The sequence below is a fragment of the Microtus pennsylvanicus genome, chromosome 5 (genome assembly GCF_037038515.1).
Source record: "Microtus pennsylvanicus isolate mMicPen1 chromosome 5, mMicPen1.hap1, whole genome shotgun sequence".
NCBI lineage: Eukaryota > Metazoa > Chordata > Mammalia > Rodentia > Cricetidae > Microtus > Microtus pennsylvanicus.
Genome location: NC_134583.1, coordinates 88,696,147 through 88,712,228, shown reverse-complemented (window position 1 = coordinate 88,712,228; position 16,082 = coordinate 88,696,147). Strand labels below are relative to the sequence as shown.

The window sequence follows — 16,082 nt, the reverse complement described above, 5'->3', positions numbered from 1 at the left end:
TCTGAATGTGCACTCATGGCTTTCCATATCACCTCATTCTTAACAAGCCAACTACAAGGTACCAAGGAGGTTTTATTGCCTTTTTTTAAAAGATGACAAATGTACAGATATTAATATATTTTTGGTGCCCACAGTAAGACTGTTTTTTAAAGGGGATGGAGCTGGCTTTTTCTCCAACCCCATTGGTTCTATTTATCCTGGACATTTCAAACCTCCTCTGTGCCTAGGATCTGGGGGTGGTGATGCAGACCCTCCCTGTTCTCTGAGATGTTCCATTAAAGACCTTCTTCCTGCCCTGCCCATGGACAGTGCCTCACCTCTCTCTCTTCCCTCCCTGGCATCACCTCCTTCCACATCCTTCTCCAGGCCCCAGTTTTCCTGGTAAGCCTGCTGACAGCTGACTGTTGGGTGTGGCTACGGCTGGGGGCGGGTCCTACTGACACTCTTTGGCCAGATGCACTAGTGATTTTTTTGACACCAAGTCCAAGTCCACCATCTGAAGTACTAAGACAAAGGCAGCAACAGGCCAGCATTCTGGGTTTTTTTCCTGGCTAAGTCAAAAATTCTTCAGCAGCAACAAAATTTGAGACAGAATAATAATCCACATACCAGAAACTTTGAGAGGGAGCCGGGTGGATAGTTAATAAAATGTCTCTGTCGTCTTGTTTCCCAAATGCCTTTGGACTGAGTGGCTCCTGGGGGAGGGGGTCTTCGTCCGCTGGTGTGTTTGGTGTCCTGTTGAGACCAGAAAAGGGTTGTAGGTCAAAGGGGTATTTTATGGGTCCAAGGAGTTACAGGCAACCTGCAGAGAATGAGAGACAGACGCACAAGACAGGCCCAAAACATGACAGGCTGGGAAGCCCCCGAACGCCAAACACAGCCCAACCTCCCTGCCTTCTCTGTGCAGTGTGCTCGAACCCAGGATCTGCCCCAGCCTCGGAGGACAGAATCTTCTGAGACTATCTCTGGACGTAGTAGAGACTGATATGGAGACTCGCTTTATTTTTCCTTGGTGTGTCTTGGCTGCTTATCCTCCTACGTTCTCGAGTGTGAGAATCCCATGTCAGGAAGCACTGTGTTTACATCTCTGTATCCTTAAGTTCATTGCCAGTCCGAGGCCACCGTAAGCTAGTGTCACTGTCTTGTTTTATAACCTATTCAACTAGTAAGTCAGAGAACTAATATTTTCTGGATTTCTGGGGGTTTGTTTGTGTTTTCCTCTTGGACCTCTTTTTCCTCCATGCAGAGAAATTCATTAAAACAATTGCTGCGTTTTGCCAAGCCTTTTCTCAGTCGCCTAGGTTTATGTCAAAACAAGACCCTGACCTAAGCTGGGCTTGGCGACAAGCCCTTTAACCCCAGCACTCAGGAGATGGAGAGGCAGTTGGATCTTGAGGCTAGCCTGATCTACAGATGGAGTTCTAGGCCAGCTAGGGCTGCATAGTGAGAGCCTACCCTATCCTGAACTGGGAGCTGTGATACCTGTAATCTCTTAGGAGTTCAGACAACAGCAGCAGCAGCAACAACAAAACAACAACCCAGGTGTATCAGACGCTGAAGCTGGACGGTGATGTGAGGCCCAGTCTCACAATAACAATAATAAAAAGGAATCCAGCAGGATGAAGCTAGGTCTCCGGTGGTCAGTATGTATCTCTGATCCCAGTGCAGCCTGTTCTGATCTAGGGGATGGCAGTTGGGGCCTCTCTTGGGGTTTCTTCATCTGCCTAATGCTCAGGTATCCCACCGAGGGTCTGCATGGGCTTGGGGTCTCTAGCTCTGGATGAACACTGGGGGCATTTATCCTAGCCCCTTCCCAACTGCTTGTCAGGGTGGGACCAAAGGAAAAGGAACCACATATCCCCAAAGATGGGATGAAAGAATCCAGGAGACCACACAGCACTTGGTCCCGGCACAGGAAGTGCTTTACACAGATGACCTCACCAGACTCCGTAGGCAGCCTCAGGTAGATTCTGTCATTGTCCTCAAGCCCAGTAAAGGGGAGTCTCGCGGCCTGGAGTAGGGTCAGATTAGCGTCACCCAGCCCAACCCTGCCTGTGCCAGGAAGTCTTTACAGACTGCTGGCAGAGAACTGCACAGTGGTGTAAGTGATGGTGCAAATGATGGTGCAAATGAGGCAACATTCAATAGGTTAATAAGATGTGGGCTCCCCATAAAAAACAGACAATGCAACCTCAGAAGTGTGGTCTCACCTGGCGGTGGTGGCGCATGTCTTTAATCCCAGCACTGGGGAGGCAGAGGCAGGCAGATCTCTTGTGTTCGAGGCCAGCATGGTCTATAGAACAAGTTCCAGGACAGGCTCCATAGCTACTGAGAAACCCAGTCTTGAAAAACAAACAAAAACAACAACAAAATATGTGGTCTCCACTGGTTATAGGGTCACACACCCATAATCCCAACATTTGGAGGCTGAAGCAGGAGGATTTGGAATTGGAGGCCGGCCTGGTCAGCAGGGTTAGTGTGAGAGAGCAGGAGATAAATTCAAGGCTTTGGTATAAAGGGAGGTCATGACTTCAGGGTCTAAGGGCCATTTCCAAGTTAGCAGGGCTATGTGAATGCTCGTGAACTCACGGAAAGGAAAGAAAAGACTAGAAAGTGTGGCTCAGTTGGAAGGCTGTGCCTAACTCTTAGAAAATAAACAAACAAAGCAAGATGAAGCATTGCTGCCACAACTCTTAATGCCTCCTGGGCCTAACCGAGAGGCAGGGCAGGTTCAGCCCTCTCCACTTTGTGAGACCTTAGTCAGCCACTCAGTTTCCTCATCTACAAAGTTTGAAAGTCCCTTTCTGCTCAGAAGAGTCTGAGGCCTTGCTTCAGGGATCCTCTGAAGAAAGCATCCTGACAAATCACAGCGGAGAGGAGACTGCCTGACGCTGGGGAAAAGGCCCTTGAGGAGAGGTAGGCTAGGAAAACGTCACGTCACTAGGAGGAAAGAAAGTCTCTTTAAAAATTATTATTATTATTTGTTTTGAGACAGAGTCTATGCATCTCTGACTGGCCTGGAACTCACTCTGTAGACCAGGCTGGCCTTAAACTCACAGAGACCCGTCTCCCTCTGCCCCCCAAGTGCTGGGACTAAAGGCGTGTACCACGACTCCCAGCTTTTTATTATATTTTACCTACTTATTTGTGTGCATATGTATGCGTGTGCACAGGCGGTACACAGAGCCCCAAAGACAACTTTCAGGAGCCAGCCATTCCTTTCTACCATGCCATAGGTCATGAGGATCAAACTCAGTATTCAGACTTGGTGACAAAACCTTTCTTCTCTGAACCAGCTTGTCAGCCCAAGGGGGTAAAGTCTCTTCAGCTGGTTCCTACCACAGAGTCTGGACCAGTGAGATACCAGAGCTAGATGGGTGCCGACACGATTGAAGAACTTAGCCTTCCAGCCCTGGCCTGGCCTGGCCATGGGAGTGTTGGCTGAGAATGCCTGAGGAGCCGTGGTCAGGAACGGCCACAAGGCCCCGTTCCAGGGATTACAGGCAGGGCAAAAGTAATCTCCAAGGCTCCTTCACCCACAATCCTATGGGACCAGGTAAAAGTACTGTGGCCATGACTTCCAGATACAATGGCCATCCCTAAAAAGGCGGACCTGGGAGGAAATGTTGGTGAATGGACAAAATGAGAAGGAAAGTGTGGGATCAGTGGGGATGTTGTGCCTGGCTGTGGCTGGGGTGGTGAGGGCCTGACTTCCTGTGGGAAGAGGTTCTATGACCCATCCTCTGGGTCTACTCTCTCAGGTGGTGGCAGACACCCAGCCTAAGCTGTCCCATTCTCTTGTCCAAAACCAACATGCTTCCTTCCCGCCTCTGCCAGCCCCTCCCTAAGTTACTGGATCCTGTTTGGACAGCTGTTCTCTTGCCCAGGCTGATAGGCAGGAAGGGCCATGTTGGCTTCTTCTGATGCACCAATGTCTTCCACTCTTCCCCCTCCTATACCCCCCCCCCTGCAGACACCAGGCTGGAGGCATAAGGGGGCCACAGCAGAACCAGTAGCAGAGGATTCATGGAGAATAGAGATCCAGGCTGGAGAAGGCAGGCACGTTACAGACTGCATCTCCGGAGCCAGGAAGATGGTTCAATGTGAGAGGCACTTGCCACCAAACCTAACCACCTGAGTTCAATCCCTAGGACAAATACAAAGAAAGGAGGGAACTGGCTCTTGTGAGGTATTTTCTGACCTCCATGCATACACAAATAAATAAATGTAGTTTTAAAAACATAACAAATTGGATCGTCCTATCTTTCTTTGGGGTCACAGTGTTTGTTACCAGTTGTCTCTGCTGATCTACAGAGTTATATGGACGTGTGCTTGTTCTCCTCCCTCTTCTCGCTCTCCTCCCTCTCATCTCAAGATACATCATTTTCCATGAATTCTTTTAACTGTAATGAACCTGGGACCTGAAACCATGGACCGTAAAGCCATGGAGGGACTTCTATAAAATGGTTGCATTCGTTCCTATCCAAGCCAAACTTTTAAAACACAAGACCCTGTCTCAAACGTCAGCAGGAATGTTAAAGGTGGCCAGAGCTGTGAGTGGTGGTGACTGGGTCACCGTGTCATCATCTGTTTCACGTCCAGCTGCTGACCTGAGCTGACAGGACATGGCCCTTCCCATCTCTACCCCAGCCCCCATCATCCACAGACAAGAAGTCCAGGCAGCAGCTGCCCACAGCAGACGGCGGGTGAGGCTACTAAGTCAAGATGCTGATATTGTCACTGCAGAACAAACCATGGCGAGACCCCACACTCATGTGAAAAACAAAGCAAGAAAAGTCCCTGGGGCCCTAAGCGCTGTGTATGTGTCACTGGTTGAGAGCGCAGAACAAACAATCCTGTGCCACAGGTAGTCACTGCTTCCGTTTACCGAGCTCCTACTATGCGCTGGGCTATGGCGTGTTGGGGTTTGTCTCTGACGTCATCTCTAATCCCCACAACAACCTGCAGAGGTAGTTATTAGTGTGTCTATTTTTGGCCAGAGAACTGAGGCTCAGGGAGATGAACCATCTTGCTCTAGGTCACACTCGTGAGTGATGAGCCACCATCTGAGCTGGGTCTGCCGCACTCCAGAGTTTGGCTATTGTCTCTGAAACTTCTCAGTTTCTGAAATCAGAGGTTCTTTTGATTTCCTTTTGATGGTTCTGTGGCCACCAAGCACCACATCAGGTGTGGTGTGACAGCTATGGGGGTCCAAAGATGAATGAGAGCACCCCTCCGGAAGTTCACAGCCACAGAAGGGTGGACACACCCGTGGCGAGAAGACAGCAGGTGCACTGAGGTCCAGGGATGCCATCCAGTCCTCCATGGACACTGGCCTCAAGCAGACATTTCTCAAGCTCCCTGGCACCACTCCGTGTGGACACTGAAGAAAAGAATAAGGAATGAACAGAAGGCCCAGCATCCATGCTAACCACGCCTCCCGCCGTCGCCTGTGTTACCACCTGGCATCTCACCGAGCCCTTCTACTCTGAAGAGCCCTTACTGTCACTTCACAAACACAGAGAGATGGGCCTTCCAAGCCCCATGCATTGTGTGTTCTCTCTAGGGCACTGGCTTCCCTGGAGGTGTGCGGACATGAAACCAACTTCCAAGAGAAACCCAAAGTCCTGGTGACAGTGGCAGGGCTGCTACTGGTCTGCCCCTCTAAGCGACAGGAGGGGACAGCAGAGGGAAGGTGCTTGGGAGCCACAGAGTAGGTCAGAATGTTCCCTATCGGGGCTCGGGTGAACTCCCAACATCCGCCCCCAACATACCCTGACCGCCTCCCTCCAGTGCACTTTCCATAACCATGTAAGAAACTCAGCCCGTGCTCACTTCCTCAGCTCAGCCAGTCCAGCCGGCTCGAGCCTAGCCCTCTCCTTGCCTCCTCCGCTTATGGGGGGACTCTAGGTAACAGGCTGAGGCACCTTCCCCTCCCCACAAACAGCAGCGGATGGATGAGTCGCTGGAAGAGACCAGGAGAACTGGAAAGACTTGAGTCCCTTCTGCCAACGGCACAAACAATCTGCCAGCGGTAATAGCAGAGCAAAGGACCGGGCCTCCCCGTGACTCGTGACTCGGAGGAAGAGGGCAAGCTGGCCACCCCAGCCAGTGCGTGCACAACACTGCCACTTAGGGCCTTCCTAGAAGCAAGAGGGACCAGCGGACATGGGATCTCTGTTTCATTTCCATAAAAACATAATACCCCTACACTTCCCCCCTCCCTGAAGGAGCTCTTAGAGCTGATTCCTGTTAGAATCAGCATGTGGTGGATAGGCCTAGAATATGGCAGCAACATGTATCTCTGGCATGCACCTTTTTCTCTTTTGGTTTTGTTTTTGAGACAGGATCTCACTACGTAGTCCTGGTTGGCCTGGAACTTGATTGTGTAGAATAGGCTGACCTTGAACTCATAGAGGTGTCTGCCTGCCGCTGTCCTCCAAGTACTTCAACACTAGGCATATTCCTGCTGTCTGTTAGTTTGTTATTCCTGGAGCCCGGGGTCAGATCGGGTATGAGCCACCACACGTTCCATCTGTTTGGCAGGTAACGTTTGTGGTCTTACTATGACAAGTTCTTGGACAAACCAAGATGGCAGTTGAGTAAAATCCTCTAGCAGGGCTGAGGGTGGGAAGAGATGTTACATAGCCATAAGAAAAATAAAATACACAACACACACACACACACACACACACACTCCCTAGGCTAGGTGGTCGTGGTGCACACCTTTAATCCCAACACTTGGGAATGGAGGCAGGTGAATCGCTCTGAGCTCAAGACCTGTCTGGTCTACAGAGCAAGTTCCAGGACAGCCAGGGCCACACAGAGAAACCCTGTCTTAAAAACAACAAACAAACAAGCCTAGCAAATAAAGTCACATTTGGTAGCTCACAATTGTGTGCCCTTGGGAATGGAGGATCAGAAATTCAAGGTCATCCTCAGCTACAGAGTGATTTCAGGCCAGCCAGAACTCTACAATACCCTATCTCAAAAAAAAAATCAACCAATAATAAAAATAAAGAAAATTAAAGCTAAGTGTGGTGGGACAGGTCTTTATTCCCAGAGATCAGAAGGCAGAGGGAGATGAGTCTGTGAGTTGGAGGTTAGCCTGGTCTACATGACAAGTCACAAGCCAGCCAGGGCTACATAATAAGACCCTACCTTGAAAAAAAAAGAGGTAAGAAAACTAGCAAATTAATGTGAGTAAGCTATTCATGAGATAGCTTTAAATAATAAGTCTTTAAAAAATTCTCCTTCCTTTATAATCAAAAAAATAAAATTAGATTTTTTTTGAGACAGTTTCATACTCTGTAGTCCTGGCTGGTCTGGAACTCACTATGTAGACCAGGGCAGCCCTGAACTCACAGCACTACACCTGCCTCTGCCTCCCAAGTGCTGGGAAAAGGTGTGTGCCACATGGCTGACTTTCCATTTTACTATCAGAAAAGAACATCATAACTGTTGACAAGATGAACGTGATGGTGTAGTCTTGTAATCCCAGGATGCGGTAGGAAGAACTATTGCCACAAGTTTAAGGCCAGCCTGAGCTACATAGCAATTTCCAGGCTAACCTGAGCTACCTAGTGACATATTATCCCAAGAAAAACAAAAGGGAGAACTAAAGAAAACCAAACAAATAGGAGTTTGTGTGCCAGCACTTGAGAGGCAGAGGTGAGAAGATCAGGACCTCCTCAGGGAGAGGCAGGTTAAGATGAACCCAGTCTGAAAGACAACAGCATCAAAAGTAATGGTGGGTTGGGTTTTGGTTCACAATCCTGAGCTGAGGCCTGAGGAACGGCAGTAGGAACTACATTGTGAGTTCAAGGCTAACCTGGGACACCTTGAGACCTTGTTTAAAAACAAACAAACACTAGGTGACGCTGGGCCTACGACCATTTCATCAAGGTCAGCCGCTGGCATTGAGGAAGATGCTTTGCTCCCTGAGACTCGAAATCTATAAACTGCAGCGGCTGGGTGCAGAACTGGGCGAAGTAAGGAGCCCCCTGCTTTGGAACTACAAACCCCAAAACACATGTTGAATGTTACAACTAAGGATTTCCATTTTTATTTAAGTCTGGCAAGAGAGGCAAGCAAGCTGCTGAAGTCAGGTTTACAGGAGCTGCTGGGAGACGTTAGCAACGAGGGACAATTTTTCATATACAATTCAGGCAAATGTTTTGGATCTCCAGGTCCATAGTGTTGTAAAATAAAACGCTTGCCCTGAGTTTAGAAGACTGTTTGGCAATCTTTGAGGTAAGAATGTTAAAGTTCCTGATGAGACATCTTGGCGAGTCATGGACTGGGCACAGAAGAAAAACAACACAAAATTCAAAGACCTATGACCTCCTTCACCTATGCTTGTTTACTGATGCCTTGGCAAAATGCTTGGGGGTTGAGTTGGGTGGACCAAGGATGCCAAGGCTTGTCATCTAAGGAAACTGGGAGAGGCTGGGCGGTGATTCCAGTTAGATGGGTCCCCACCCTGCACGAGGCAGGTAGGCATGCTAGTGAATCATAAGCCCCTCTTGTTTGGAGCCGTTGGGCGAGTTCTCTCAGTCCCACTGTCAGCTTTCACAGGCATGGTCCTGAATGGCCTTCTAAAGTCCGGCTGTCTTCAGTTGGCCCAGCTGAAACGGATTTGCCAGGACAAACACTCTTGGAGACTCAACTGTGGCACGCCACATCTTTTAAATGAGAAGCATGAGCCTCGACTCACTCTTCTCTTAAGTTGTATTTATTTATTTACTATGTATGTATGTATATATGTATGTATTTTCAGGCTGTCTTGCTGTAGTTTCTCTGGCTTTGGACATGTGGCTGTCCTCCCATCTCTGCCACCCGAGTGCGCTCAGGTGAGAAGCTACCACACCCAGCCTCAAAGTCCTCTTTCCTTTTGCTCTTTCAATGATGTCCCATCCACCTTTTCCTATTTGGGAATTCTTTTAATTCCCTCTCGATCCAGCCAGTATCTTCCTCCATGCTCCTCATGCCACAGGGACTTGCAACCTGCCATCCCCTAGCCATGCCAGATGTTCTGAGTTCAAGCACAGGAAAGACCATGCGATACAGGGTGCAGTGGTCAGCAGAGAGAGGTGCTACCCTTTGGTCTGGGGCCGCCAAGGCTGTGAGTACCCACGCCTCCTTCCCCTCCATTTCCCAGCTCACACAGTGAGGCTACACTTTTCTCCCAGTTTGCCTGCCCTGCTCTCCCACTGCTGCCTCTCCCAGGGGAGTCCTGGGTTTAATCTACCCCTTGCTGGTGCTGACATGCCCTAGACCGAAAGCGAGCTCTGTGGCAGGTGTGCTTTTGCCTGGGAACAGAGCAGCACAGGGTGCTGCTGTCAAGGACAGGGACAGGCAGCTCTTAAGAGCTCGCTTGGCTTCTTCTGTTCAGGGGCTGCCCCTCTGCTCCAGGCGCTCCTGTCTAACCCCGCTATCCAGCGGAGTGCGGAGACCTGGACGGAAGGAGTTCTTCCTGTCTCTTTTGTGCCTTAGAACCCTACTCACTGTGTTTTTTCTAATCCAAATCTCATTTCGAAATCTCCTGCCAGAGGGGTTTCCCAGCCCCTCCCAGTTTTGAATCAACCCGCTGATCACAGCACTCCTGAGTGAGGAATAGAGACGCTGGGTGGGATTGGCCTGGCACTGGGCCCAAGGACACTCCTGTGTACAACACTCTCGCTACTAAGTATACTAAGTAGGGTCTAGAGAAACAACCTTATTCCCTGCCTCCTGTTCTAAGAAGGAAAACCAGGTAGGATGGAGGGAAGACAGAGGAATGGCCATATTACTCCCCTGGGGCAGCAGCTACAGGTCAGTCTGCATGGGGTACTCTCTCTAGGGAGTGACCAGACCCTCCTCCCCAGTGTCTAATGGGAGCTGGTCTGCCTTTTAATTCCCCATCTCTGGCTTAGCAGCTTAGGTTTTTAGACCCGTACCCCAGAGCAGCGTCTACAGTAAACACAAACCTGGGTCTGTCCCCAACGGCCACACTATGGCTCTAGGTCAAGCTTATTGTCCACAAAACACGACCCTGAGAGTGATGTGAAGTCAGAACATCATCTCTGCATCATGTCCTAGCCAACATAACATGTCAGACAGTTCACGGTCTCACACTTGTTTGTTTAGTTGTTTTGAGACAGAGTCCCATAAAACCCAGACTGGCCCCTAACTCACTATATAGCCAAAAATAACCTCTGTACTACTCAAAGCCTTGTTTATGCAACCAGTTCCCAAAGAGCCAGCCCCCCCCGCCTTTTGTTTTTTGAGACAGGGTTTCTCTACAGCTTTAAAGCCTGTTCTGGAACTCGCTCTGTAGACCAGGCTGGTGTCGAACTTACAGAGATCTGCTGACTTGCAGAGCTTGTCTCTGCTGGATTAAAGGCATGCACCAAAACTGCCCAGCTAAGAGCCAGCCCCTTTATGCAAATGAAATCACGGCAGACAAATGGACTTCTGGCTGCCCTAGAGGTTCCTGTCGCCCTCCCTCAGGAGGTGGATGCCACTAGCTGGAAATGAAGCCATCTCCTCTGTTCCCAGAAACCAGCAGCAAACACCTGCTGCACTGCCAGCTGTTGTTCCAGCACACGGTATCTCAGTCCTCACTCAACTGTCTGGTGGTGACCGCTGCAGGAGAGCAGAATTCCACCCCTGGTGTGTGTGCATTCGCATGGACACGTGCCCCAAAGACAAGTGCCTGGCTTTCCAGAAGCACAGGAAGTGTCCAAGTGGAAAGATCCATTCTCATTCCAAGTGTGCCTCCTGGTGATTGCAAAGGAGGAAGGGCCACACAGAAAGGACAGGGGTGAGGGTGTAGGTCCTCATCTTCCTGGACTAACACCTTGGTGGAATTGTGGTTATTAGCTTTGCCAACATATTTTTATTCCCCACCACCACCATTACACACACACACACACACACACACACACACACACACACACACACACAATATAGCCTGGACTATAGATCTGTAAGCACTGGCCTAGCACACACAAGTTCTAGGGTCAATCCTCAGCACCACAAAAATAAAAATAAGCTGGAGTATACCTTAGCTATATGCTAACTGCCTAACATGTGTGAGGCTCCATGACTCCACAAAGGGGGAAAAGGTCAGGTGGGGGGTGCACACCTTTAATCTGTTTAGTGCTGGGAAAGCAGAGACAAGATCTGAAATTCTCATCCAAACAGAGGGTTCTGGGCCAGGGTGAGATGAGAATTTGTCTTTAAAAATAAATTGTTATTATAACTGAAGAGCAATAAAAGACACTTGCTTAACCACTGGCTTCAACTTCTAAACAAAACTCAAATCGCCCCTGTCACCACCAAGGATGGTACTCGGTGGCAGAAGCCCAGAAATGGCATGTGTCTAGGGTGGCTTGCTGGCTTCCCTGTGACCAAGCATTTGGCTCCCATGCTCTTGCCATCTCCAGAGTGGCACTCACAATATTTTTTGTATTTTTCATTTATTTACTTTTATCTTTTTAAGACAGAGTTGGGCCAGCCAGATGGCTCAGTATTTTTTTTTTTTTTTTGGTTTTTCGAGACAGGGTTTCTCTGTGGCTTTGGAGCCTGTCCTGGAACTAGCTCTGTAGACCAGGCTGGTCTCGAACTCACAGAGATCCACCTACCTCTGCCTCCCGAGTGCTGGGATTAAAGGTGTGCGCCACCATCGCCCGGCGATGGCTCAGTATTTAGAGGTGCTAGCCGACGAGCCTAATGGTTGGAGTTAGATCTCATGTGTGTCTCGCGAGTAGTCCCCTGACTCCCATATTCAAACTGTGCCTTCATGTATCAGCACGCATACACAAACACACACAAATAAATAAATGTAATAGAAAAAAGTTAAGACAGTGACTCCTGCAGTCCAATCTGGCCTTAACCTTAACTCACTATGCAGCTAAGGCTAGCCTTGAACTCCTGACCTTCCTGCCTTCACCTCCTGGGTGTCAGGCTTATAGGACCAGGTCCAGGCCAAATATCTTCCTAAGAACAGCTTTTGGCACCTAAATGAATGCAGTATGCCATGGTGGTGATTTAATGGACTCCCACATGGGGCGTCCCTCCTCCTAGGCTCCAGAGCCGCTGCACTGTCTTCACAGTCTGCCCCAGCCTTCAATACTGCCCACTCCTCTCTTAGACCACTGCCAGACTCCTCTCAACAGACAGAGTGAGCTCCCTCAGACTTCTGGGGTTCCCAGAGTCTCCCGAGAATGTCTCCTCCCCACAACCCTGTCTCTGGATTTCCTTGTCTTCAGTCTCGGCTGTGAATGACCGTCACGGATGCGGTGACTCTTCCATCCTTAGCCACAACACCTGTCTCAGACAAAATCCAACTGCATACCAGATCGGGTGCTTCAAGTCTCTACTCAGCTCCTTAGGAGGTTGAATCAGGAATAACATAAGTTCAAGTCTGTCTGTTCTACAAAGTGAGTTCAAGGCCACCCAGAGAAAATTGGTAAGCCCCCCAAAAAGGTGTTGGGTATGGACTGGGTGGTGGTGGCGCAAGCAGAGGCAGGCGGATCTCTGTGAGCTCATGGCCAGCCTGGTCTACAAGAGCTAGTTCCAGGACAGGCCCCAAAGCTACAGAGAAACCCTGTCTCGAAAAACCAAAAAAAGAAAAAAAGGGAGTTGTGTATAGTGGTCCACACCTTTAGTCCCACCACTAACAAGGTAGAGGCAGGAGGATCCAGAGTTCAAGCCCCAGGCAGATAGAAGTGCTTGCCAGTAGGACTGAAGAGCTAGGCTACCTCCCTGTAACTCACATGATAAAAGGAGAGAACCAACTCCCCAGGGTCTTTCTTTCTCTCAAACACACACACGCACGCACACACATGCATGCACGCACGTACACACACACACGCACACGCACGCACACGCACGCACACATACGCACACACACGTACGCACGCACGTACACACACATGCACACACACGCATACACACACGCACATACACACGCACGCACATACACACACGCACACACGTACACACACACACGCACACAAACACACGCACACACATGCGCACACACGCATGCACACACGCACACACACATGCGCACACACGCACACACACATGCACACACACACGCACACACGCACACACACATGCACACACACACGCACACATGCACACACACGCACGCACGTACACACACATGCACACACACACGCACACACGCATGCACATACACACACATGCACACACACGCGCGCACACACACACGCACACACATACACACACATGCACACACACACAACATGCACACACACGCACACACATGAGAGCACACACACATGAGCACACACATACACGCACACACACGCGCACAGACACACGCGCACACACATGTGCACACACACACGCACACACACGCGCGCACAAACACATGCACACACACGCACACACAATGCACACGCACACACATGCGCGCACACACATGCACATACACGCACACACATGCACACACACGCACACACACATGCACACACACATGCACACACACATGCGCGCACACACACATGTGCGCACACACACATGCGCACGCACACACACACACACACACGCAGAGGAATTCAGTTCAAAGTTATCCTTGGCTCCATGTTGAGTTTGAGGCCAGCATGAGATACATGAGGGACCCTGCCTTAAACAACAGCTATCAGACTGGAGAGATGGCTCAGTGGTGAAGAGCACTGGCTGCTCTTCCAGAGAACATGGTGGCTCACAGCTGTCTGTAACTGGAGTCTCAGAGGAGCCAACACCCTCTTCTAACCTCATCAGGTACCACCAGGAACACATGTGGTGCACAGACATACATGCAGGCCAAACCCATCCACATGGAACAGAGAAGGAAAGACGTTGTGATCTTCATTTTTAAGAAAGTAAGTACATAAAAGGAGAGAAAGAGGCACTGTGAGATGGCTCGGAGGGTCTTGACCCATTTGGTAGCTCCTGCTGTAGAGCCTGATGACCCCAGAATCTACACAGTGGAAAGAGAGAGCTGACTGCATAAGTTGTACTCTGACCACATGTGACACACACACACATTAAAAAACTTTTTTAGGCCAGGCGGTGGTGGCGCACGCCTTTAATCCCAGCACTCGGGAGGCAGAGGCAGGCGGATCTCTGTGAGTTCGAGACCAGCCTGGTCTACAGAGCTAATTCCAGGACAGGCTCCAAAGCCACAGAGAAACCCTGTCTCGAAAAAAAAAAAAAAAAAAAAAAACTTTTTTAGATTTACTTACTTTTTATATGTATGAGTGTTTTGACTAAGTGCACCACATGCATGCTTAGTGCCAAGGAAGGCAGAAGTAGGCACTGGACCCCATGGAAATGGAATTACAGAAGACTGTTGGCCATTGTGTGGATGCTGGGAACCAAACCAGGGTTCTCTATAAGAGCAGCAAGTGCTCTTAACCACTGGGCCAATTCTCCAGCCTCCCCCCCCCCGTTTTTTATAAATATTTATTTTATGTATATGAGTGCTCTATCTGCACGTATGACTTTATGACAGAAGAAGGCATCAGATCCCATTAAAGAGGGTTGGGAGCCACCATATAGTTGCTGGGTATTGAACTCAGAATGTCTGAAGAACAGCCATGCCCTTAACCAGTGAGCCATCTCTCCAGTCCCACCCCACCCCAATAAATGTAATAATAACAACAAAAAAGAAGTCTGGGATACTGCTCACTGGTATAATGTTCACCTAACACGTTCCAGGCCCTAGAGTAAACCCACGTACTGAAATGCGAACAAAGGGGTGTGCGGGGCGACTCGAGATCCAGTGGTTAAAAGACTCTGCTGCCCTTGCAGGGGACCGGGGTTCAATTCCTAGCACCTACATGGGGCGGTTCACAACCACCTGCAGCTCCAGTTCCAGGGGATCTGACATGTCTAGTCTCTGCAGGGATCTGACATGTCTAGTCTCTGCAGGGATCTGACATGTCTAGTCTCTGCAGGGATCTGACATGTCTAGTCTCTGCAGGGATCTGACATGTCTAGTCTCTGCAGGGATCTGACATGTCTAGTCTCTGCAGGGATCTGCGCTCACACGCACATACCCATCCATGTCACTAAAATGAAATATTTTTTAAGTGCAGCTCCTTGGCTACCCCTGAGGTATCCGGTGAAGAGGCATCTGACAGGCTTTACATGTCACAGGCTGAATGGAGGACCATTGTCCAAAGGGAGCTACTATAGAAAGAGGTGCCTGTCCAAGCATCGGCACCTCTGATGGTGGACCTGTTTTGCTGTGGTCAGGCCGCCTGACCCACAAAGCCCAGTGGCACGGAGGTTACAAGGCTTGTGACTGCCTTTATGTTTAGGAAAGAGGGCCTTCTGCCCCACTAGGATGCCGGGTGAAGAGGTTAACCGTTTTCCTGCTGCCTCCTCTTTAAAAACATCTCATAAAGGCGCGTCAGAGGACACAGGCTTTTGATCCCACTATTATTAGCTGCAGAGACAGGGAGGAAGTACACTCACCTCAGAGATGGTAAGGAACAGGAGTCGCTGGAGCACTTAGCCCCTTGGGAGATAAGGCTGCTGATGTTAAGTCAGGAAAAACCAACTCTGGCACGGGACCGATTGTAACCGACTGGGTGGCATACCTGTCTTGTCTTGGGCACCATTCCCAGGCCAGGAGATAGAAAATCTAGTGGGGACTGTGAGCAGACCCAGGTATGATCATGAGCCTGGCTACACCCTTCTTGAAGTGATCCAAAGGACTTTATGAACACCGACTCACATGTGATCTCACAGACATCCAGGGAAGGGAGGCAGGGAAGGAGGAAGGGGGGATAAGAAGAAAAGGGAAGGAATGAAGAAGTAAAAAGGCAAAAGTCTTTTCATTTTCCCAAATTATAAGGGGACGGGGCTGGGCATGATAGCCCATGCCTTATAATTCCAGCACAGGGGACACAAAGGCAGAAGGACTACCTCGAGTCCCAAGCCGTGGGTGATGTTGACACAGGGCTTCCCTAGCATGCACAAAACCCCGGGTTTAATCCCAGCACTCTATAAACCTCTACATACTGGTACAAGCCTATAATCTCAGCACTTGAGAGGTAGCGTTGGGGGATCAGAGG

General features: G+C 49.6%; 1 protein-coding gene across 5 annotated transcripts in view; it reads right to left on the bottom strand.

The window, feature by feature from the left end:
- Positions 1-16,082, bottom strand: part of LOC142850072 (uncharacterized) — a 51,475-nt gene that overhangs the window by 8,232 nt on the left and 27,161 nt on the right. For 2 of the 5 annotated variants that reach the window (XM_075973137.1, XM_075973136.1), the window contains one exon: positions 610-735. The exons of 2 other annotated variants lie outside the window; for them this stretch is intronic. The gene's annotated coding sequence lies outside the window, so the exon portion shown is untranslated. Of the gene's footprint in view, positions 1-52; positions 736-16,082 lie in introns of those variants that run through there. One more of the 5 variants, XM_075973135.1, reaches the window with a different exon arrangement.